The sequence below is a fragment of the Zalophus californianus genome, chromosome 10 (genome assembly GCF_009762305.2).
Source record: "Zalophus californianus isolate mZalCal1 chromosome 10, mZalCal1.pri.v2, whole genome shotgun sequence".
NCBI classification, from domain to species: domain Eukaryota; kingdom Metazoa; phylum Chordata; class Mammalia; order Carnivora; family Otariidae; genus Zalophus; species Zalophus californianus.
The window spans coordinates 83,259,007-83,284,537 of NC_045604.1; the positions used below are offsets into that span (position 1 = coordinate 83,259,007).

Sequence of the window (25,531 nt, forward strand, 5' to 3'; positions counted from 1 at the left end):
ATGCAGCTGATGTGGTAGATAATACTATTATCCCCATTTTCAGGATGGAAAAGTGAGATTCAGAGAGATCAAGTCATGAAGCAAATAAGGGACAGAAGCAGGATACAATCCCTGAATATATTTAACTGCCAGGCTACATGCATTGCCTGCAAATCTCCATGGATGAAAATACCCAACCACACAGTCTTCCAAATTAGAAGCTCTGAATTGTTCTTGACTCTTCTTCCTCCTTCCTTTCTGGGTCCTACCAGTCCTTCAGTCCTCTGAATTGGACCTCACAAATGCTACTAAATTAGCCTCTCCTCTCCACCTTGTTGCCACTGGATTCATCAAGGGCCTCCTCAATTCACACCTGGTTCTAGGAACAGCTTCCTAAATCTGGTCTCTCCACTGTCAGTCTCTGCCCACTCTACCACTTCTATATGGCACTGCACTCACGTCTCCATCAGCTTGGGTTATGCTCTGGTTTATGAAAATGTCTGTTGGCTCCCTAGTACCTACAAGATAAAGTCCAAACTATTCAGTGTGCCCTTGGGTAGGTGACTTGATCTCTCTGGACTTCAGCTCCCCTTCTATAAGAATGGGAATCTGAAAACAACCTTTTCAGAGATGTTTTTAGGATTCAATGGGATAAGCCATGTGATCGGTTCTAATGGACGCTCAATGGTGTTGATTTCTTAGTGAATCTGCTAATTATCCTTCAAATTGCAGTTCAAATGCCTCTGATATTGTCAAGTACCCCCCCACACACTTTCTCTGGCATTGCTGATGGCTCGTCGTATGGGGTCTCAGATCTCTACTCTAGCATTTAACATGTTGTGTCTTTCAACATTGTGCTATTTTCACTTGTTTGGTATCCTCCTCCATCAGACTAAAGGCAGGATATATGCATTTCTGGATCCCTGTACTAAGAATGGGTGAGCACATAGTATGTGCTCCATAAATGACTATTTTGGAAGTAGGGAGATTGTAACACAATTCTAGCATCACAAAATACTGGGAGTCAATGCTGACTCTGCCCCAAATTTGCTACATAATTGCTATTTCCTTTCTGGGCCTTGGTTTTCTTCATCTCTTAAGAAATAGAGGTACTCACAATGCTATAAAACTAGAAGTCAACCACAAGAAAAAATCTGGAAAGACCACAAATACATGGAGGTTAAATAACATACTACTAAGTAATAAATGGGTCAACCAGGGAATCAAAGGAGAAATTTAAAAAATACATGGAAACAAATGAAAATGAAAACACAATGGTTCAAAATCTTTGGGATGCAACAAAAGCAGTCTGAGGGAAGTTCATCGCAATACACAACAGAAATACAAACAATTTTAAAGGAATATTATGAAAAACTATATGGCAACAAAGTGGACAACCTAGAGGAAAGAGATAAATTCCTAGAAACAAGTAAACTACCAAAACTGAAACAGGAAGAAATAGAAAATTTGAACAGACTGATAACCAGTAAAGAAATTGAATCAGTAATAAAATATCTCCCAACAAACGAAAGTCCAGGACCAGATGGCTTCACAGGAAAGTTCTCCCAAACATTTAAAGAAGAAGTAATACCTATTCTCAAACTATTTCAAAAAACAGAAGAGGAAGGAAAACTTCCAATTCACTATATGACTCCAACATTAACCTGATACCAGAAGCAGATAAAGACACCACTAAAAAAGGGAACTAGAGGCCAATATCCCTGATGAACATAGATGCAAAAATCCTCAACAAAATACTAGCAAGCTGAATCCAACAATACGTTAAAAAAATCACTCACCACAATCAAGTGGGATTTCTTCCTGGTTTGCAAAGGTGGTTCAATATTTGCAAATCAGTCAATGTGATACACCACTTCAATAAGAGAAAGGATAAGAAACATATGATCATTTCAATAGACACCAAAAAAGCATGTGACAAAGTACAACATCCATGCATGATATAAACCCTGAAAAACCAAGAGCTTTTCTCCCAAGGTCAGGAACAAGACAAGGATGTCCAATCTCACCACTTTTTTTTTTTTTTTAAGATTTTACTTATTTATTTTTTTGAGAGAGAGAGAGCATAGGCTGGAGAAGGGGCAGAGGGAGAGAGAATATCCAAGCAGACTCCTGCTGAGCATGGAGCCCGATGCAGGGCTCTACCCCACGACCCATGAGATCAGGACCTGAGCCGAAACCACGAGTTCAATGTTGAACCGACTGAGCCACCCAGGAGCCCCTAATCTCACCACTTTTATTCAGCGTAGCACTGGAAGTCCTAGCCTCAGCAATCAGACAACAAAAAGAAATAAAAGCTATCAATATTGGTAATGAAGAAGTAAAACTTTCACTAGCAGATGACATGATACTATATATAGAAAACCCAAAAGACTCCACCAAATAACTACTAGATCTGATAAACGAATTCAGTAAAGTCACAGGATACAAAATCAATGTACAAAAATCTGTTGCATTTCTGTACACCAATACTGAAGCAGCAGAAAGAGAAATTAGGAAAACAATTCCATTTACAATTGCACCAAAAATATTAAGATATCTAGGAATACACCTAACCAAAGAGGTAAAAGATCTGTACTCGAAAACTATTAAACACTGATCAAAGAAATTGAAGACAACACAGAGAAATGGAGACATTCCATCTCATGGACAGGAAGAACAAATAAAGCGTCTATGCTACCCAAAGCAATCTACAGATTTAATGCAATCCCTATAAAAATACCAACAGCATTTTTCACAGAACTATAACAAACAATCCTAACATTTATATGGAACCACAAAGACCCCAAACAGCCAAAGCAATCTTGAAAAAGAAAAGAAAGGCTGGAGGCATCACTATTCCAGCCTTCAAGCTGTATTACAAAGCTGTAGTCATCAAAACAGTATGGTACTGGCACAAAAATAGACACACAGATCAATGGAATAGAATAGAAAACCAGGAAATGAACCCACAACTATATGGTCGATTAATCTCTGACAAAGCAGGAAAGAATATGCAATGGGGAAAAAGTCTCTTCAACAAATGGTATTGGGGGGCGCCTAGGTGGCTCAGTCAGTTAAGCATCTGCCTTCAGCTCAGGTCATGGTCCCAGGGTACTGGGATTGAGTCCCGCATCAGGCTCCCTGCTCAGCAGGAGCTGAGGGAGGGACCTGCTTCTCCCTCTCCCTCTACCTGCCGCTCTGCCTACTTGTGCTCTCTATCTCTCTGGCAAATAAATAAATAATAAATAAAATCTTAAAAAACAAATGGTATTGGGAAAACTGGACAGCTACATGCAAATCAATAAAACTGGACCACTTTCTTACACCATACACAAAAATAAGCTCGAAATGGATGGAAGACCTAAAGGTGAGACAGGAAACCATAAAAATCCTAGAAGAGAACGCAGGCAGTAAGCTCTTTGACATCGGCTGTAGCAACTTTTTTTCTAGATAGGTCTCCTGAGTCAGGGGAAACAAAAGCAAAAATAAACTACTGGGACTACATCAAATAAAAAGCTCCTCCACGGGGCGCCTGGGTGGCTCAGATGGTTAAGCATCTGCCTTTAGCTCAGGTCATGATCCCAGGGTCCTGGTATTGAGCCCCATATCGGGCTCCTGCCTCAGTGGGGAGCCTGCTTCTCCCTCTCCCTCTGCCTCTCCCCCTGCTCATGCTCTCTCTCTCTCTCTGTATCTCTGTGTCTCAAATGAATCAATAAAAAATTAAAATAAATAAATAAATAAATAAAACCTGGAATTCTCAATGCTTGCTTATTAAAAAAAAAAAAAAAAGAAAAAAAAAGGTCCTGCACAGTGAAGAAAACGATCAACGAAACTAAAAGGCAACCTACAGAATGAGAGAAGATATTTGCAAGTGACATATTTGATAAAAGGTTAGTATCCAAAATATATAAAGAACTTATAAAACTCAACACCCCAAAAAAACAAATAATCCAGTTAAAAAATGGGCAGAAGACATGAATAGACATTTCTCCGAAGAAGACACCCAGATGGCCAACAGACACATGAAAAGATGCTCAACATCACTTATCATCAGGGAAATGCAAATCAAAACCACGATGAGTTATCACCTCACACCTGTCAGAATGGCTAAAATCAACAACACAAGAAACAACAGGTGTTGGCGAGGATGTCGAGAAAGGGGAACTCTTTTACACTGTTGGTGGGAATGCAAACTGGTGCAGCCACTGTGGGAAACAGTATGGAGGGTCCTCAAAAAGTTGAAAATAGATTTACTGTACTATCCAGCAATCGCACTACTGGGTACTTACCCAAACAATACAAGAACACTCATTCAAAGGGATACATGCATCCCTATATTTATAGCAGCATTATTTACAATAGTCAAGATATGAAAGCAGCCCAAGTGTCCATGGCTACCTGAATGGATAAAGAAGATGTGGTATAGATATACAACGGAATATTACTCAGCCATCAAAAGGAATGAAATCTTTCCATTGGCAACCACTTAGACGGAGCTCAAGGGGATTATGTTAAGTGAAATAAGTCAGTCAGAGAAAGGCAGATGTTATATGATTTTACTCATATGTGGAATTTAAGAAACGAAGCAAATGAGTAAAGGGGAAAAAGAGAGGGACAAACCAACAAACAGACTCTTAACTACAGAGAACACACTGATGGTCACCAGTGGGGAAGTGGGTGGGGGATGGGTGAAACAGATGATGGGGATTAAGGAGGACACTTGTCGTGATGAGCACCTGGTATTGTATGGAAGTGCTGAATCACAATATTGTACACCCAAAACTAATATAACACTGAATGTAAACTAACTGGAATTAAAATAAAAACTAAAAACATAAATAAATTACAGAGAAAAAAATGAAACAGAGATAGTTATATCTTCCTCAATGTATGATATAATTAGATAATTAATGTAAAGTATCTAGCATAGGCCTAGTACATGATTAGCACTCAATAAATGGCATGCCCTTATTATTACCCAAATTTATTAATTACTGTCCTCAAGAAATGAGGGTCTACTTTGGAGAAAGCTCAAATATTGATACTTGGAGCAATCTGGAAGTAGAATAAAGCACTGTGCAAGATGAACCTCACTAAAGCCCAGAACAATAGTTGCAATATATTGGCAGGGAAGAGGTCTGGAGACCAGGAAAGACTTCCTGGAAGAAGTGGAATGATAGTCTCCAAAGATGGCCACCACTAATTCTTCCCCCAACCCCCTGTACGTACATGCTGCTCCACCCATCAAGAGATGAAATCCATTTCTTCTGCCAATGAAATCCAGGCTGGCCTGGTGACTTATCAATAGAACAAAAGCACAAGTGATACTGTGTCACTTCTCAACTAGCCCTCAGGAGGCCAGGCAGCTTCCACGGTTGGTCTTAGAAGGAGCAACCATGACATAAAGATGCTCAGACTAGACTGCTGAATGAGAAGAGGCCAGGTAAAGGAGCTGCCGAGGCCTCAGCCATGTGGGGGAAGCTTCCGGAACCTTCCATCCCAGCCCAGGCAGCCAAGAAAGCAGCTGGGCTCCCCCAGCCAATGCCACCTGGAGCCAAAGAACCACCATGCTGAACCCTGCCCCAATTCGGAACCCACAGAGGCATGAAAAATAATAAATCATTGGCTCAAGCCATTAAGTTTGGAGATTATTTGTTAAAAAGTGACAGATAAAATAAACAGGTGGGAATCTGAATACAGGCAAGCATGGTAATAAAGGCTTTCCAAGTAGGGAAATGCAATGTAATAAATGAATCAATCCTAGTGGTGGCCCGAGGCGCATCTCCCAAACTGTGGGCCCACTTCCACTCCCCTGCTACACTCCAGCCATGCTGAACGGCTCTCGGGTTCTCTTTCAACTCCCGGCCGGCCTCGACACCTGCTCCCTGGTCCTCTCCTAGGTCACCTGTTAGGTCTCAAATGTTGCCTCCTTGGGGAAGCCTCCCTTTGCCACGTCCATAATTCCAGCACATGTCACAGTGTGGTTGCCATTAATCTAATGACCTTATTTCTCCATTGTGATGAGTAATTAATTAATGGAAGGAAGAGAAAGCACTTATTGTAGAATGCAAACTAATTAACGAGGAAGGAATAACGGAACGAGGAAATTACCATTTGCAACCATTGGAGTAATAACTGATCCAGGCACGAATCATCAACAGATGCTCACAGGAGTGGGTGAGAGTTGGACAAGGTACAGGAGACTTGCACAGCCTCCGAGTGTATGCCCTAAAACTATTTATTAATTACAAAGACGCGAAAGTATTTTTATAATGGAGAAAGCTGCACACATCGCTTTAATCGAGCAATCAAAGTTAACCCCAATAAAGATGGAGCAAACCAACGTCATACACTTACTGAACGATCACTGGGACGGACACAACATCCCTCGTTAGTGATCTGGCCAAAATATAAAACCTGAATCTAATCGGGAAGCATCCAATGAACCCAGATTTATGGACCTTCTTATACTTTCCCAAACATGTCAATATCCTGAAAGACAAAGACTGAGGAAGCATTCCAGATTCAAGGAGACTAGCGATACATGAAAACCAAAGGCAATGCACGATCCTAGGCTGAATCCTGAGCCTGAAAAAATATGCTCTAAAGGGTGTTACTAGAACATTTGTAAATTTTTTAATACATTATCTATAGATTAGATAATTAAATGGATGAATGTTGAATTTTTTCTGATTTTGATCACGATGCTGTGGTTATTGAAGAGATGGTTCTTGGCAAACACAGTCTGAAGCATAGCGTGGTAAATGGGGCATGATCATGAAACTGATCTCATATTGTTAAAAAAAATAATAAAGCAAATGTGGGAAATTATTAACAGTTGGTGAGACAAATACCGGATGATCTCACTTCTATGCGGAATCTAAAACAGAAACAAACCAAACTCTTAGAAAAAGAGATCAGACTTATGGTTAGCAAAGGCAGAAGCCAGGGGGACAGTTGGGGGAAAGGGGTCAAAAGGCAAAAACTTCCAGTTTATAATACGTACTAGGGCTGTGATGGCCAACAGGATGACTATAGCTAATACCGGTGTAGGACTTAGAGGAAAGCCATTAAGAATAAATTCTAAGAGTTCTTATCCACAAAGCGATCTTTTTTTCCTTTTTCCTCTTTTTTTTTTGTATCTGTGTGTGAAGATGGATGCCAGCTGGACCTAATGTGGTACAATCTACATAAATCAAACCATCATGCCGAATGCCTTAAACTTTTTTGTATCTTACATGACTCTCTTTATATAAATTTCAAAAACAGGCAAAAATGAACCTATGGTTGTTAGAAACCAGGACAGTGGTTACCCATTTGGGGAAAAGTGGTTAGTGGTGAGAAGTAAACATGAAAATGCTTCTGGAATTCTGCTAATGCTTTGTTGATCTGGGGGCTCCTTATGTAGATGCATCACTTTTTGAAAATTCATTGAGCTTTACCTTCATGATTCAGGCATTTTTATGAATGTATGTCACTTTTCAATTAAATGTTTACATTAACAAAGAAAACAGGATGATGATCATACTGCATGAGTTGGTCACACTGTTGTTGTAAGTGCTTTCCATGGATTAAATGACATTGGCAAATCATGAAATACGCACTATCAGGGAGATGTCACTGCCACACACCCTTCGTTTTTGCAAGTGGAGACACTGAGGCCCAGAGAGGTTAAGCAACTTTCTGAGGGTCACACAGCAAGTGGCTGATCAGAACTCAAACCCAGGTAGTCCAGGGGCCTACAGAGTCTGCATTCCTAGATGTTATGTGCCACTGTGTCTTTTTTTTTTTTTAAGATTTTATTTATTTATTTGACAGAGAGAGAGAGAAAAGCAGGGGGAGAGGGAGAAACAGGTTCTCCACAGAGCAGAGAGCCCAATGCGGGACTCAATCCCAGGACCCTGAGATCATGACCTGAGCCGAAGGCAGATGCTTAACCGACTGAGCCACCCAGGCGCCCCTGTGCCACTGTGTCTTAATGAAGAGCCCTTTGATGTAGAGAGGATCTTCCATTTCTTCATCAAAAGGCCTCCCGCATAAACCCAGGATGTTAGAAATTATGCAAATGAGCTTAAAGAATCAGAGACTCTAGTAATGAAGATGGAGAGAGGAATACAGTGCCAAACTGAACCGAGATAATGAGGCTGGTCTTAATGCCACTTCTCAGTCCTTATTTGCAAAATTAAGATCTAAGAGTTTGGGGGGGGAGAGAACCACCCCAACTATAAAAGGCAGGGTGGATACCCATGAGATAAGATAGTTGAAGTGTTAATGATCCAATTAAAAAGTGGAATACAGCTCTGTGATCCTCGTTCCAATTATCATAGATTCTGAGCCCTGTAATATACTCACTGCAGCAAGAGAAAGTGTAGAGAGAAAATTAACGGTTTGGTTTTGTCTTCTTCTACCTGTGGCAATAATTTTTTTGAATTATTAATCTGTGATTTCTTTGCTGTATGTCTGGTGTTCCATCCCAAAGAGATTTCAGGGATTTTTGCCGAGCAGAATGATGCAGGCTTTTCAGGTCCTGAATCTATTCATATTCTGTTCAAGTTTAAAATGGGTTAGATTCACCAGATTCAGGGGAGGGAGAAATTGGCAAACAGAGGGAGGGGTTCCCTCCAGAGACAGGAAGGGGGGTGAAGATGGAGAATGAGCATCCCTTGAAGAGTGGGAACACTGGCTCTCTGTAGGAGCAGTACCCAAGCAAATTTGAATTCAGAAGAACAAACTACAAGAAACACCTCTAGAAGCTGGGCCCCAGGCCCAGAGGCCCTCTGCCCTACCAGAGGTCTTGGGCCACAAAGCTTGAAATAGAAGCAAAGATCCACAGATCATGTGAATCTCAGCAGTGGGTCCCCTATAAGTACTCAACTCAACAAATATTAAATATACTCAAGGGGCAAGGAAGCGCAAAATTGACTGAAAAGGGGTGTGTGTGTGTGTGTGTGTGTGTGTGTTTCCCAACCTAGCAATTTGAGCGCTTGGGGGAAAGTTGAGCTGAAATAAGGAAAATAAGGAGTGATATTTCCTTCACACCTGAGCCTGAGGATTTAGATGCATATCTCCCACATATGAAATGGGACCCCCGTGTGGACTCCAAAGAGTATTTTGCATTGAGAAAAATCACTTGCATAGAAAGAACATTATCTCCTCTGCTTTTCCCAGTGCCTGCTTCATAATTCCCGAAGCCCCACTCTACTGTGACAAGCAAGCCTGGCTTGGACTACACATTCCCTTTTCTTGACCTTGGGGTCCAAGTGCTCATGAATTCCTGATGTTAGTATTTCTGTCAGGCAGGGCTGTTTTAAGATGACTTCAAGTTTTAACAAAACCCGAATTATATATTCAAACCAAGAGTATCTCCCTCCTGTGAGTAAAGATTTGACTGAAACTTGTATGGTGACTGCTATTATCATCACACATTATAAGCCAGATGTATCAACCAGGATATTTAAATTTACCTAGAAGCTGCTGTTACTGCTACCAGGGGCAGCACAGAACCATTCAAGCACAGAACTGGGTAAAATAAGAGAATCATCATGGAAGCTGGAGCCATTAGCCCAGATGTGTGGAAAGCTTGCAGCGATGATAATTACACATTATTAGTGCATCTGCGGAATGAGATTCCTTCTTCCAGTGGGAGAGGAAAATCCACCCAGCATAGGTGAACACATAGCATCATGGCGGCAATCCACCACCGTCTGGACTCTGGCAAAAGGACATCCTTCCCCAGGAACAGTGTCTGTGGGTATGAGGATACCGGAACCTTCAGTGAAGAGTCATTGGCTAACACAGAAAAGGGCTGTTGTCTGGATACCAGACAGGGCTACATAAGCACAGTGTCAAACCCGGGTAGTAGAAGAGGATATCTTGATTAAAAATGAGGGGTGCCAGCAGGTGCATGGGAACATCATTTGCAAATCCCTGCTCATGTGGAGCCAAGGAAGGGAAGGGACTGAGCTGCAGGGCAGAGTTTCTCTGACACTTTTTGGTGGGATGTATTTGTGTGAATGATCTAAGCAGCCCCAGTCTATGGAGAGACAACATTTGGAGTTGAAATTGTGACATCAACCATGTAGGGATTCAATTCATTGAAGAAACAGAGCCAGTCGGTGAGGGGCTTTGAGGGTCTCTGCGGGCTGTGGAACTATGTTGATAATGAGGTGGTTATGTTTGGGTGCTCTGCGCAGGCAAGATTTGAGTCCAGATATCTCATTTATTGGCTGTGCGACCTTGGGTGATGACCTCACCTCCCCGAAACCTCCAGATCTTCATCTATAAAACGATAACCTGTCTCAAAACATGACTTGAGGATTCAGTGAGATATCCATGTCAAAGCACATGGCGTTGTGTCTGACATAACAATATATGCTCACAAATGTTAGCTCTTATTCTTACCGAAAAGTGTGCAGGGCTGTGTGACATAATGAGAAGTATGTATTTGGTCTCTGCCTCCAGCTCGTGACAAAGAGTTCCTAAATCCCTTAGAATGTCCTGGGTCACAGGAGTGTCTTTTGTTCTAATGAGATATTAGAACGGTGGGATCCTGGATGGGGGTTGGTCACCAGAAGGACCAAGCCTGGACCTTTCAACCCCATCCCCCATCCACCCAGGGAGATGGAGTAAATGATCGATCATGCCTATGTGACTAAAACCTCCATAGAAATGCCTAAACGATGGGGTTTGGAGAGGTTCCAGGTTGGTGAAAACATCCATGTGCTTGGGCGGGAGTGTACATCTACTTCGTGGGGACAGAAGCTCCTATGCTCAGGACTTTTTCAGACCTCACCCTTCATCTGACTGTCCATCTGTATCCTTTAGAATATCCTTTTGAATAAACCAGTACACATAAGTAAAGTGCTCGCCTGAGCTCCGTGAGCCACTGTGTATGTAGGAGGGGGTTACAGAAACCTCTGATTTCTAGCCACCTGGTCAGAAGTACAGATGACACCCTGGGACTAGTAACTGGCATCTGAGTTGGGGGGGAGGGTGGGCAGTCTGTGGGACTGAGCCCTTAACCTTGGGATCTGCTCTGACTCTGGGTTGTTAGTGTCAGAAATGAATTGTAGAAGGGCGCCTGGCTGGCTCAGTCGGTAGAGCATGTGACTTTTGATCTCAGGGCTGTGAGTTCAAGCCCCACGTTGGCTATAGAGCTTACTTTGAAAAATAAATAAAGGCATCACTATTTTAAAAAAATAAAGGAAGAGTTGGTGTCTGGAGAGTTAGAGAATTTGGTGTGGGGAAAGTGCCCACACACATGGTATCAGGAGTGTTCTGTGAGAATAGTTTTCCGCGAGGGCACGTTCTAGCCGTCCTGTGGCTGTGTGAATACGAAAAACACAAAAGGGAGAGCGTAGACAAGGAAAAGCAAATATAAATGCACCCTGAGTTTCCCTAAGGCTCATCAGCCTGACGGAAAAATGAGGTCACGACCAATGATAATTCATATTTCCCTGGCTCTGGACTTCAAATGGAAAATCCAGGACCTCTGGACCCACCTTAATGTTTCATGTGGTCCCTTGTGAAAACAGTTATTTTGCCTTCTTCCTACAGCCCTCCATGAGGGAAGGTCAGCAACAAGTTCACAGGGCCAGGTAAGGGGCAGACATTACAACAGCAGATAAGGTTTACTGAACACTTACTCTGTGCGGGCAGTATGCTGATCCCCTTTGCATGTTGGACCATACTGAACCCCCTAAATGACCATAGGAGGTTGGTAGGAACTGTCCTCATTTTTTAGATGTACAAAGCCCCAAAATTTAAGTAACTGGCCCCAAATCATAGAGATAAGAAGTAGGACCAAGAATGTCTGCCCCCAAAGCGGCAGTCTTTATGACTGTGTTGTTCTCCTGGGGGACCTTATTTGTTAACCATCATCCCGATTGCCCCTTACAACTCTATCCCCACCATGGAAATCAACTCATTCAAATAGATGCTTGATGGGATAGCCCATAAGGCATGCTCAAATGCTTTGAATCCAATTGGGAGCCAAAATTAGGCTCAAAATGAGCCACTACATCCCCTTGACATAAATCAGGTCATTCATAAGCAATGGGGACATTGCAAATGAGCTGAAAGCCCAATGGCTTGCCCCAAAGCCAAAAGATGCCATTAAAAAAAAATTTAATAGACCTAGAGCAGTCTACTGGGTAGAGAGGCCATTCATATAAAATAAATAATGGTAGTGAGGTGGGTGAGAACAAGCTCATAAATTCTCACTTGCTTATTAAGGGAGGTATCTTTTGGACTCACATTCATAACATATATGACTGCATATAGATGAATTATAGATGTATGTTTTCCTTAAATACCAAACACTGGCTGCTATTCCTCTCTGATACAGAAAAAAATGAAGTCATAAAGGAATGAATTAAGATTCTGTTTACTTTCCTATTATCAAAGAGAATACTTCATAGCTAGAGGGGAACTTAACGATTATCTATTCCAACGCCCTCTTAACATATATGAGAAAACTTCCAGTTCAGGCCACACCAGGATTTCAGGTGATTTAAAATTCAAACACACTAGTGGCGCACAAACACATTTCAATTTACTTTGTACCACTGACAGCTCTAATCAAGGTATGAGTCTTCTGTTCAAAGCCAACAACTGATTAGCCTTAATGACGAATGGACATAGAATCCTAATTCGTATTGATTCCAGCTTCAGGCCTCTGCTGCTATTTCAGTCCTGAACTTGCACAATTATTATCCATATTACAAAGCACTATCGATTGTTCTCCATCTTCATCTGGAACACCAATTGGCCTATTTTTGAGGACGGTTTTTTTTTTGAAGGTCATTTGAAACCATTAGGATTATACACACTGACTGTAGGTAAACCAACTAAATATGGTCTAAGATGATGAAAGAAACCACAGATGAGTTTATCCCAGACCAGAAGAGCCACTGCTTTGTGTCCCAGGAGGCCATAAGATTGATGGAGCAGCTCCTTATCCAACATTGCGCCCAAGCCATAGGGTAGCAGAGGCTAAGGGGACTGTCTGGGTGGACAGGAATGAGGGCACCCTTGTAGATCCTGATTGTGGCAGTATGGTATACAGAAAGCATTTGGGAGCTCTCAATCTCCTGTGACGGGTACAGAAGGGTCTGTGAAAATCAGGAGACCAAAAGTGTCCTCGTGGTTGGGGGTTCAGGATGTGATGCATGGACCTGATAAACCAGAGGTGACCACAGCATGGCCAACATCAGCAGAAGCAAAGGGGATGCCCAGCTATACTAAGTGGACACAACAGATAATGATACTTCTCCACACAGTCTGGCACGTCCCAATACTAAGGCTTCACGTCACACGGGGAACTTCAGGTATGCCTGGTGAGAAGGACAGAAAGGAGTGCAAGGGCGAGAGAAGCTTGGGTCAACTGACTAGTATCCAAAAGAGAACTGAATCTTAAGCTGCAAGTGACTTCATTTCCTCTGACGCAATTCTCCAGTACGTGATGGAAGTGGATGCTTAAGAGTAAAATTAAATCAGGTTATGAGAAAATATGGTTCCATTTTCACCCATCTAAGTGTTCTGATTGTGAAAATGCCTGTTGCATAAAATAAGCTCCTAATACCGTCTCTGGCTTAATAACAGTTGGCTGCTGTAGCTGTTACTATTACCATTACTATTGTTGTTGTTGTCCTTATTATTATATTATAATCTCCTGGAAGCAGGTACAGTATCTTTTGTTTCTGTTTCTCCAATGCTTATCATAGAATACTCTCCTCAGTTCACATGTGATGAACAAGCGAGCATGCACTGCTATCATTTGGAACCAGATGTCCAGGCAGAAGATCCACTGGCTCGGGTCCCTGAGCGACTGATGAGAGGACTCCAAGAACCAGTGCTAGACATATGGCACAAACAAAAAGTGAATTTATGTTGTGCTAAGCCATGGAGATCTCAGGGCTGCTTGTTATCACAGCACAACCCAGCCCATCCTGACTGATATCACCTAAACTATGAAATGTATTCAAGAAGTACCTAGTCTTGAAATTCCCTCTTAATTATATCTTTTATGAATTTAATCTTCACTGTCTGTATTTTATAGTCAATGAATCCAAAGCTCAATGATATTAAAGGATCTGTCTCAGGCCACATAGTCAGTAAAATATAGGACCATCTGAGTCCAAAATCCTAGACTCCTGGACTGCCCCCAAATTGAGCCTTTCTTGTACTTACTTCTCAACTACACAGTTTACTTTGAATTTCACAAGAGATAGCTACTGAATTTATATTCCTTTCCAAGCCGTCCTAAAGTAAGGTTTGAGATAGTGTACTAGGAAGGAGAGATGACAGTTGGAAGACACACAGAGTAGAAATGAAAAATCCTTACTTTAAAATTTGGGGTAACTCATGGAGCGATGAAGAGTGTTCTGAGTTCCTGTAGGCTGAGATAGAATAAAAAAGAATGATAGAAGTATTGGCAAAAATGTGGAGCAACCAGGAGCGCAGAACACTTCAGTCACTCTGAAAAATAATTTGGCAGTTTCTAATAAAATTAAATATACTCCTACTCCCATGATCCTACACTTCCAATCCGAGGATGATACTCAAGAGAAACAAGTGCATATGTCCACAAAAAGATTTCTACAAGAAGGTTCACAGAAGCTTAATTCATCACAGTCCCAAACCAGAAACAATGCAAGGAAAACAGATGATTGAGGTATATTCATACAATGTAATACTAATCATCAGGAAAATAGAACAAAATATGGGAAAATATCACAAGGGTGATTTTCAAAAACATTATGTTGAGCAAAAGAAGCCAGACACAAAAGATTATCTACTGTATGATTCCATGTGTGTGAATAGCAAACACAGACAAAGCTCATCTGCAGTGACTGAGGTCAGACAGTGGCTACATCCATGGGTGGGGGGTACTAACTGGAAAAGGTCACAAGGGATTTTTCTGAGATGAAGAAAATGTTCATAACTACATCTGGATGGTGGTGACTTGAGGCATATGTTCATGCGTAAGTCCACTGAGCTGTATACTAGATTTGTGCAGGTTACTGTATGTCAGCTATGCCTCGAAACATACAAAAACAATAAAAATTAAGAGAGGATGATAGGGGCACCTGAATGGCTCAGTCGTTAAGCATCTGCCTTTGGCTCAGGTCATGGTCCCAGGGTCCTGGGATCGAGTCCCACATTGGGCTCCCTGCTTGGCGGGAAGCCTGCTTCTCCCTCTCCCGCTCCCCCTGCTTGTGTTCCCTCTCTTGCTGTGTCTCTCTCTGTCAAATAAATAAATAAAATCTTTAAAAAAGAGAGAGAGAGAGGACGATAAAAAAAATGTATCTGCATCTTAAGAGGGTGAGCAGGGCATTTGGGCCCCAGAGCTTTGGTTGCCAAAACTCAGCAACAGAGGGGAATGGCTCTGGAGTTTGAGTAGAGAGGACGTGATCCACACTGGGGTGGCAGGTCGATGAGACTAGCAATGAGGATTCTGCAAGAGAATGAAGCCTTAGGGATGACTACCCGTGAATGCAAGGAAGACTCTAGAGTACGGAGGTGGATATCTGCGGCTGTCTGTGGTTGCTAGAGGTGATGCTCTGAGGGGCATCTCTGAAACATCCAGAACAAATGGCCCAGGGCCAGTGTCCACAGCACTGTGGCCCAGTTGAAAAAGCACTATTAAAAATGAGCCCTCAGGAAACTCAGAACCAAGTCTTGCTTTACTTTCCTAAATACCTCACAGGTCCCGGGACATTTGCATAACCCCAAGATGGGCCAAGGGACCCCAAAGAATGACTGATAGTGAATTTCTCATCAAATCTGGTGGGCTAAGGCAGAGAGCCAATTCAGTTTTAGTAACTTATTCCTAAGTGTTACAGAAACACTGAAGTCACTTTCTTCAGTCAGCCACCCTGAAGTTCCCTGTGAATGTCATCTGTCAGAAAGGGGAGGGCGTATTTAACTTCCTGCCAGAAAGGAGAAAGCAAATTTAACTTCCTCAGAACTGGAACACTTGGCTTCCCATCCAGTCTCAAGCCCTTGCTGTCATAGTACCCTAGGCAAGTCGCTTCTCCTCTCCGAGACTCAGTGTTCTCACCTACAAAATGGGGATAGTAGCTCTTACACCCTTACTGAGTTGTTGTGAGGGTTTAAAATGAGAAAGTGTGTACAAAAATAGACTCCAAATGGTTGAAAGACCTAAACGTGAGACAGGAGTCCATCAAAATCCTAAAGAACACAGGTAGCAACCTCTTCGACCTCAGCCGCAGCAACTTCTTCCTAGAAACATCGCCAAAAGCAAGGGAAGCAAGGGCAAAAATGAACTATTGGGATTTCATCAAGATAAAAAGCTTTTGCACAGCAAAAGAAACAGTCCACAAAACCAAAAGACAACCAACAGAATGGGAGAAAATATTTGCAAATGACATATCAGATAAATGGCTAGCATCCAAAATCTATAAAGAACTTATCAAACTCAACACCCAAAGAACAAATAATCCAATCAAGAAATGGGCAGAAGACATGAACAGACATTTTTCCAAAGAAGACATCCAAATGGCCAACAGACACATGAAAAAGTGCTCAACATCGCTCGGCATCAGGGAAATCCACATCAAAACCTCCATGAGATACCACCTCACACCAGTCAGAATGGCTAAAATTAAGTCAGGAAACGACAGACGCTGGCGGGGATGTGGAGAAAGGGGAACCCTCCTATACTCTTGGTGGGAATGCAAGCTGGTGCAGCCCCTCTGGAAAACAGTATGGAGGTTCCTCAAACAGTTGAAAATAGAGCTACCATACGATCCAGCAATTGCACTACTGGGTATTTACCACAAAGATACAAATGTAGGGATCTGAAGGGGTACGTGCACCCCAATGTTTATAGCAGCGATGTCCACAATAGCCAAACTGTGGAAAGAGCCAAGATGTCCATCGACAGATGAATGGATAAAGAAGAGGTGGTATATATACACAATGGGATATTATGCAGCCATCAAAAGGAATGAGATCTTACCATTTGCAATGACGTGGGTGGAACTGGAGGGTGTTATGCTGAGTGAAATAAGTCAATCAGAGAAAGATATGTATCATATGACCTCACTGATATGAGGACTTCTTAATCTCAGGAAACAAACCGAGTGTTGCTGGAGTGGGGGGTGCTGGGAGGGATGGGGTGGCTGGGTGATAGACATTGGGGAGGGTATGTGCTATGGTGAGCGCTGTGAATTGTGCAAGACTGTTGAATCACAGATCCGTATTTCTGAAACAAATAATGCAACATATGTTAAGAAAAAAGAAAAAGAAGAAGATAGCAGGAGGGGAAGAATGAAGGGGAGTAAGTCGGAGGGGGAGACGAACCATGAGAGACGATGGACTCTGAAAAACAAACTGAGGGTTCTAGAGGGGAGGGGGTGGGGGGATGGGTTAGCCCGGTGATGGGTATTAAAGAGGGCACATTCTGCGTGGGGCACTGGGTGTTATGCACAAACAATGAATCATGGAACACTACATCAAGAACTAATGATATAATGTATGGTGATTAACATAATAATAAAAAATTAAAAATAAATAAATAAAATGAGAAAGTGTGTAATACAGAAAGCCACATACAGGCCAACTGCTTGGTTGACTCAACACACTCTCCAGCTGTTTGTTAAGAGGCTGTGTACACAGAGACTGCAGTAAGTGTGAAGACAGGTCCATTTTCAGAAATAAACTCTCTGGGGCCCCCAGCTGGGAGCCTGAATTCACTCATTGACACTGTGGCTATTCAGAGGAAGCGAGGTGGAAACAGAGGCGCAATGACCCAGCAAATTCTAGAGCTGGGAAGGAAAGCATCCAGGCACACTAGAGAAAAGAAAGCAACAGGCTTGGGGCCACTTTCTGAGGGGGTGGTGGGAGAGGCTGAGTTTGCCATGCTGCCTGTGGTGAAGCTTTCTGGCATCTTCTTCCCCACAGAGTAAACACACACACACACACACACACACGCACGCACGCACGCACGCACTGGATTTCAGGGCTTGGAGACAGGGTGGGACATTCTAAAATCTAGCTGTGAATCTTGTTTCACACTGACACTCAGATTTCTTCCTTTCTCACTGCCCCAGACCAGCCCTCCCCAGAAACATCATCCCCTTTGGAAACTCGCTGTGTGTCGGATTTCTCCAGAAAACAACAGGCTGTGAGCACACGGGTGTGCTGATAATGAATTTCTATCACACGTCGACCCCAAAAGGACAGTAGCAAGTCTGGGTCTGGTCCTGGCCGGTCCCTAACCTGCTAATGTTACAGAGGCGAAGTCACATCACCTCTCTGAACTTCAGGGTCTCTAGCTACATAATCAGGGCTTGAAGAAATCAATCATTCCAGCTCAGATAATTCGTGATTTTCAATTTTTAAAACTTGAAGTCGTGGGAAACTGGCAAATGAAACCGAGACTTAGAAAATGGAACGAGAGGATATTCTTAAGTCACCATTCCATAAACGTTTGTGAAGCTACAAACTGAAATCACAGTGATGAAGGAAGATGTATCACTTTTACTTAAAGAAGCTACTGACTAGTGAGGAATGACAGAAGGCACAGGGGTCTCAGCTCAGCCCGCCAAACCAGCCCCACAAGAACGCACCCTGGAAGCACATGAGGAGAGCATTTCCAAGGACCAGGGGACAGGGAATCTTTTCAAATGATGTAATGTTTCACCTGAGTCCAGCTTTAATTTTTTCCTCATTTTAAACATATAGATAAATGAAAAGAAAATGAAAATCACCTATAAACCCACAACTCTAAAACAATTCCTTCAAACACGCAATCTCTCTCTCTCTCTCTCTCTCTCTCTCTCTCTCTCTCACACACACACACACACACACACACACACACACACACACACACACACACACAGGATGTGTATCCATTCAGTTTTTTGTCTGTCTGTATGTATAGACCCTCTTTGAAAAGCTGGGTCGTGCAACCCATACCAGTTTTTTAATCCGTCTCTTTTTCACTTAATATATTGTGAACATCTTCCTCAAAAATTAAATCATTTTAATCATCTTCAGACTATTCCATTAAATGAATGTACCACAATTTGTTTCATGAAGACTCTAAATGTGGACATTAGTGTTGTTTACAATCTTCCTTGTTACTACCAACAACCGCACGTGGTACATGGTTATAGCTAATTTTTTTGCACACACCCTCCTTTATTTCTCAGAAGAAATTCTGAGCGGTGAAATCATGGAGTCAAAATCACAGATCTTTTTTTTTTTTTTTAAGATTTTATTTATTTATTTGACAGAGAGAGACACAGTGAGAGAGGGAACACAAGTAGGGGGAGCGGGAGAGGGAGTAGCAGGCTTCCTGCAGAGCAGGGAGCCTGATGTGGGGCTCGATCCCAGGACCCTGGGATCATGACCTGAGCCGAAGGCAGATACTTAACGACTGAGCCACCCAGGCACCCCTCACATATCTTTTTAAGGCTTTGACACACAGGGCCAGATTTTCTCCCAAAGGTTTTGCTCAGTTTCAATTCCATCAGGGTTTCACGTATAGCCAATTTCTCCCACTGTCTCCCTCAGTATTGTTACATATTTATTGTTACATATGTAAGCGGCACTTATTCTGGCCTTTGAAAATGACCTGTTTGTTAGTATTGTATCTCCGTGATGCTTCGATGTAACAAGTTTCCTTTGTGCATCTTTTCCTGTTTTTTTTTTTAAGATTTTATTTATTTATTTGAGAGAGAGAGTGAGAGAGAGAGAGAGAGCACATGAGAGCGGGGAGGGTCAGAGGGAGAAGCAGACTCCCCGCTGAGCAGGGAGCCCAATGAGAGACTCCAGGACCATGACCTGAGCCAAAGGCAGTCGCTTAACCAACTGAGCCACCCAGGCGCCCCGTGCGTCTTTTCCTTCTACATTAATTCAAACTACCCCTTTATATACGACGAATATTGTCATTCTGGTCCCTCGTGTGGGTTACAAGTATTTTCCCAGCTTTTCACTCACATGGCAGTTTGGAAACTTTTTCTCACAGTAAAATGAGTCTGGTGACAAAGTTTCTGCCTTTGTTCCGCCTAAGAAAGTCCTTCCTTACCATTAGATTTTTAAAAAGACTCTCCTGTTATTTAACCTAACACTTTATAGTTTGGTTTTAAAAATATTTAATTAGCAATAATCGCGCCTCGGATAAATCTTTATTCAAATGAGTTACCTCTAGGACACAATGGAGATGATAAAGGGTAGGTTTCAATTTTTACTTTTAGATACTTCTGTAATATTGGTCTTTGGATTCTGTACAATGAGCGAGCACTACTTTTGTCATTCGAATAATTATGAAAAATGTATCACCACTTGGGCTTTTATTCTGGAATCTGAGAGGTAGGAATCTAACTTGTTGGTTCTCTAAATGGTTCCTTGGATGCTCCGTTATTTGACTTGGAGCTGAGATCCAGAAGGCATGGAGGAGCAAACCGGGTGAGAAAGGGGAGAAGTACCTGCCACTGAGGAGAAACAGTGTGTTCAGACAGGTAAGAATACAGCCAGTGGGTTCAGGGAATTCCAGGTCAATCCGTGTGACTCGAGTAAAAGGTGTAGATAGAGTCTTCTCAATTTTGGGGGATTTGGGGAGGATATATCTTAAAAATTCAGAATTCAAGAATTTATGTCATCGTGACTTGTGACACTGGTCCGCACCTCCTAGAGCTCATTATCTCTTTAAACACTTGCTATATTTGCTTGATCTTCTGTTCATAGAAGAAATAAAATATTACAGAGGAAGTTAAGGTTCCCATTGATGGTCATTTCCCATTCTATTCTCTCTTCCTGTGTTCCATGTATTTGGTACATTCCCACTTATGTTCCAATAAGTGATACCTATGGCTCTATGTGTGTGTGTGTGTGTGTGTGTGTGTGTGTGTGTGTGTGTGTGTGTATTAAGATTACGTTTGGCCCTATGGAAAGAGCCAAGATGTCCATCGACAGATGAATGGATAAAGAAGATGTGGTATATAGGGCGCCTGGGTGGCTCAGTCGTTAAGCGTCTGCCTTTGGCTCAGGTCGTGATCCCAGGGTCCTGGGATCGAGTCCCACATTGGGCTCCCTATTCAGCAGGAAGCCTGCTTCTCCCTCTCTCACTCCCCCTGCTTGTGTTCCTGCTCTCACTATCTCTCTCTCTGTCAAATAAATAAATAAAATCTTTTAAAAAAAGGAAGATGTGGCATATATACACAATGGAATATTATGCAGCCATCAAAAGGAATGAGATCTTGCCATTTGCAACAACGTGGATGGAACTGGAGGGTATTATGCTGAGCGAAGTAAGCCAATCAGAGAAAGACATGTATCATATGACCTCACTGATATGAAGAATTCTTAATCTCAGGAAACAAACTGAGAGTTGCTGGAGTGGTGGGGGGTGGGAGGGATGGGGTGGCTGGGTGATAGACATTAGGGAGGGTATGTGCTATGGTGAGCGCTGTGAATTGTGCAAGACTGTTGAATCACAGATCTGTACTTCTGAAACAAATAACACATGATATTTAAAAAAAGAAGAAGAAGAAGAAGAAGAAGATAGCAGGAGGGGAAGAATGAAGAGGGGGAAATCGGAGGGGGAGATGAACCATGAGAGATGATGGACTCTGAAAAACAAACCGAGGTTTCTAGAGGGGAGGGGGGTGGGGGGATGGGTTAGCCTGGTGATGGGTATTAAGGAGGGCACGTTCTGCATGGAGCACTGGGTGTTATACGCAAACAATGAATCATGGAACACTACATGTAAAACTAATGATGTAATGTATGGTGATTAACATAACATAAAAAAAAGGATTATGTTTGGCCACAAGTAAAAAGAAACCCTGAAGTAAAGGGAAGAGGGGTCTTTAAAGATAAATATTTATTTCTCTCTCATATATAAGTCCTGATAGACAGTCTAGACCTGATGTGGCTTCTTTATGATTCAAGAACCCAGCTTCCTTCTATCTTATAGCTCCTCCATACATGGATTCCATTCTCAAATTTATTTCTTGGTCCAAGATGGCTGTTCTAGCTCCTGCCATCACATCCATATTCCAGCCAAAAGAAAGGATAGGAGGGGTAGAGGAGAAATATAAGAAGGAAGAGAAGAAGGGGTTGTGGATTGAACTGTGTCTACCAAAAAGATATGTTGAAGTCCTAACCCCCAGAATCTGTCACTGTGACCTTAGTTGGAAATGGGGTTTCTGCAAATGTAATCAAGATGAATTACTGTGGATCCTCGTCCAATATGACCAGTGTCCTCATAAAAAAGAGGAGAGACACAGATTTAGACACACAGGCAAGAACATCATGTGAAGACAGAGGCAGATATTGGAATGATGCGTCTCTAAGCCAAGGGAGGCTGAGGATTGCCAGCAACACCAGAAGCCAGGAGAAAGGCAAGCAACAGATTCTCCCCTGGAGCCACCAAGACAGCATGGCCATGCTGATAGGACTTCTGGCTCCAGAGCAGTAAGAGAATAAATTTCTGTTGTTTAAAGCCGCTCTGTTTATGCTACTTTGTTATGCCAGCCCTAAGAAACCTGATACAGAAAGCCAAGGAGAAGACGGGGAAGACAAAAGGGAGCAGCAGAGCTGCAAGTTTATCAGCTACCCCTACGGAGGGTTCCAGGAAGCTACCACATCCTAGTGCTCACATCCCACTGAAGGTAGTTAGACGTGGTCACAGCTCCCCGCAAGGAACATCTTTATTCCGGAATCCCTGTGCCCAACGCATATGTTCCTCACAAGGGGGGGGGGGTAGGAAGAGTAGTGATCTTTCTAAAAATTTAGATAAATGGCATCAACAATGGTGTTCCCTTTGCAATTAAAAAAAAATCATTGTTTGAAAGATTTATCCAGGTTGAAATGTGTAGCTCTAAATCGCTATGTTTAAAAGCGATATACTAGTCTACCATGAGAATTTACCACCACTTATATTCTGAATAGGATAACATTTTTTCACTTTTTTTCTCTTACAAACATTGCCACTGTAAATGCTGTGAGCATCTATGGGAGAATTTCCCTAAAGCATATACTTACAGGTAGAAGGTCCAAGTGACAGCATCTATACATTTGCAATTTTTAAAGATATTTCTGAATTGTTTTCCCAAGTGGTTGTGCCAGTGTATACCCTCTCCTGCAATATATCCCATTTTACTACCAACATATGATTTTATGGGAGTTTCTAATTTTTTCCAGAAGTATAGGTGAAATAATAAAATATACGCATTTTAAGTGTACAGTTAAATAAGTCTCGACAAATGTATACCCCCATGTAAATACTGCCACAAGCAAAACACAGGATATTTCGATCAGATAAAGGAATCCCTTCATGCCCTGTAAAACAGTCTGAAGCCAATAGATTTGAAAAATTTAAATGAAATGCAAATACTTCTTTAAAAACAAGTTAGCAAAACTGACATAAGAAACAGCAGAAAATCTGAATACTCCTTTAGCTGCAAGAATGCTGAATGCTCCTTTAGATACAATACATTGTATCTGCAGTTATAATCCATCCCTCCTGCACACGCGCATGCACACGCACACACACACACTCCCGGCCCAAATGATTTTACTAGCAAACTCTTTTGAGTTAAGGAGGAAAAAAACAACAATCTAACAAAATTCTTAAATTCAAAACAATCTCATTCAAAATCCCAGCAGGTTTTTTTTGTTGTGGAAAGTCACTACAGCATTCAAAAATGCATATGGAAATGCAAAGGGTCAAGAGAGTAAAGATAATCTTGAACAAAAACAAAGTTGGAGGAAAGCTGGGGGGCGGGCGGTTAGTAATGGTCTATGCCTCGATCAGGTGGTGGTCTCATGGGAGTCATCACTTTATAAAAATTCAATGAGTTGTTGGCTTGAAGTTTGTGCGTGTTGCTCTATGTGTGTTATATGTTAATAAAAATGTTGACAAAATAGCCTCCACAACAAAACCCTCTATTTGCCAGGAGCAATGGTTTCCTGGAAAGCACCCCCGCTATTTGTACCCACCACTTTGGTGGAGTATCTTCCAGTGGTTAAAAACATTAGCTGCGGAATCAGCCAGACTCACCTTCAAATTTGGCTCTGCTTCTTGGATTGATAAAATGACTTCGGAAAATGGATTGGCAGTATCTAACAGTGAATGTGTGCACAGCCTAGGACCCTGCAATGAAGCTGCTAAGCATCCACTCAACCTAAATGAGATATACAGTCAGAAATTTGAAACAACTCAAGTCCCAAGGACTGATCACCTTCGGGCAAGTTGCTTTAGCCTCTTTGAATTTCAACTTCCATATTTGTGAAATGGACATCCTAACACCTACAGCTACCTCATAGGATTGTGTCCAGGCAAGGAAAAGAGTCAAGACTAGCATCTAACATACAGTACAAGCTCAATAAATGATCAATGATATTTTCATCTGACTTTTAAATACAGACACCATCATCTGCCCTAATAAAGTATAAGATGCCTCCCCCACCGCTCCTACAAGCCCTGGACTTCTCCCGACCTCAACGTCCACATGATGTTTACCGAGTGAGACAGCTAGGGTGGGAAAAGTTATTCTATTTGAGAAATCTCAACCTAGGTCTGCACAAAAGTACCCGGTGGACTAAATGGGGAAGGAGGGGTGTTGCGGAGCTCCCTCTCCTCTCCCCTGTCTGAGACCACAGTACCCCCATCTGTTCAGCAAAGGCTTCAGGTCACACCCCGTGCTCCTTCCTCCCCCAGAACCGCCAGCTATCAATGAGCTGCCTCTGCCTTTGAGTTCACTCCATCTGGAATCCTCTGGGGAACAGACACGGATTGTGTATACACCGCAGAATTAGCCTTTATATTTCATTGTGTGTCTGTTGAGGCGGCGGTGAACCAGATGTGGTTTTCGGTAGACATGACTTCAAAAGCCGTAAACACACTTATCAGTAAACTGCAGAGCATGAGGCAGCCGGCAACAGTCAAGGTCACTGACAGGTGACATGGCAAATAAAGGGAGATTAAAAGCCATGCCTTGTCGGACATGGGCCCATTTGATACTTACCAAAGGCAGGATACGGAACATTGCTTACTCTTGATGGGAAGTCATTGAACATAGTGTAATTTCTTGCAAAGTGAGTCCCTGCCATTTTTCTCTAGAGGAAAAAAAGGGTGGGGGGAGAAATAAAACAAAATACAGGTAAGCTCTCTGCTGCTAGTCTATGTATTTTCATTTATGTATTACTAACCTTTACTAAGAGTTTGCCATTGGCCAGATTTTCTGCTGAGGGTTCCCCCTTTTGATCCGCAGTCCAACCATCTTTATCCTCATTTTAATAATTATTCTCTCTTTCCAGGAGGGGAAACTGAGACTCGGGAGATTTACGGTAACCTTCCCAAGATAGTCATTGGCCAGCCAAGACTGGAACACAGAGATTATGTTATAACACTTATGCATGATGACAGAGATTTACTCTGGGTGAAGGTGAGAGTGTATTAGGAGGACATCCAAATGGCTTGGCTTTCTGGCAGTATGAGCAATTGGCATGCACACGGAATCCTACCTAATTTTTGGACACCATCCTCCTCTGCAGTTGAGAAATGTGCACACTA

General features: G+C 42.3%; 1 long non-coding RNA gene and 1 other non-coding gene across 3 annotated transcripts in view; one reads left to right on the plus strand and one right to left on the minus strand.

The window, feature by feature from the left end:
• LOC113932291 overlaps positions 1-25,531 on the minus strand; it is a 111,485-nt gene that overhangs the window by 79,911 nt on the left and 6,043 nt on the right. For both annotated transcript variants that reach the window (XR_004819360.1, XR_003523025.1), the window contains exon 2: positions 24,984-25,074. This is a non-coding gene — a long non-coding RNA (uncharacterized LOC113932291). The remainder of the gene's footprint in view (positions 1-24,983; positions 25,075-25,531) is intronic.
• TRNAK-UUU lies at positions 11,058-11,130 on the plus strand. The gene has a single exon. It is a non-coding gene; the product is annotated as a tRNA-Lys (tRNA).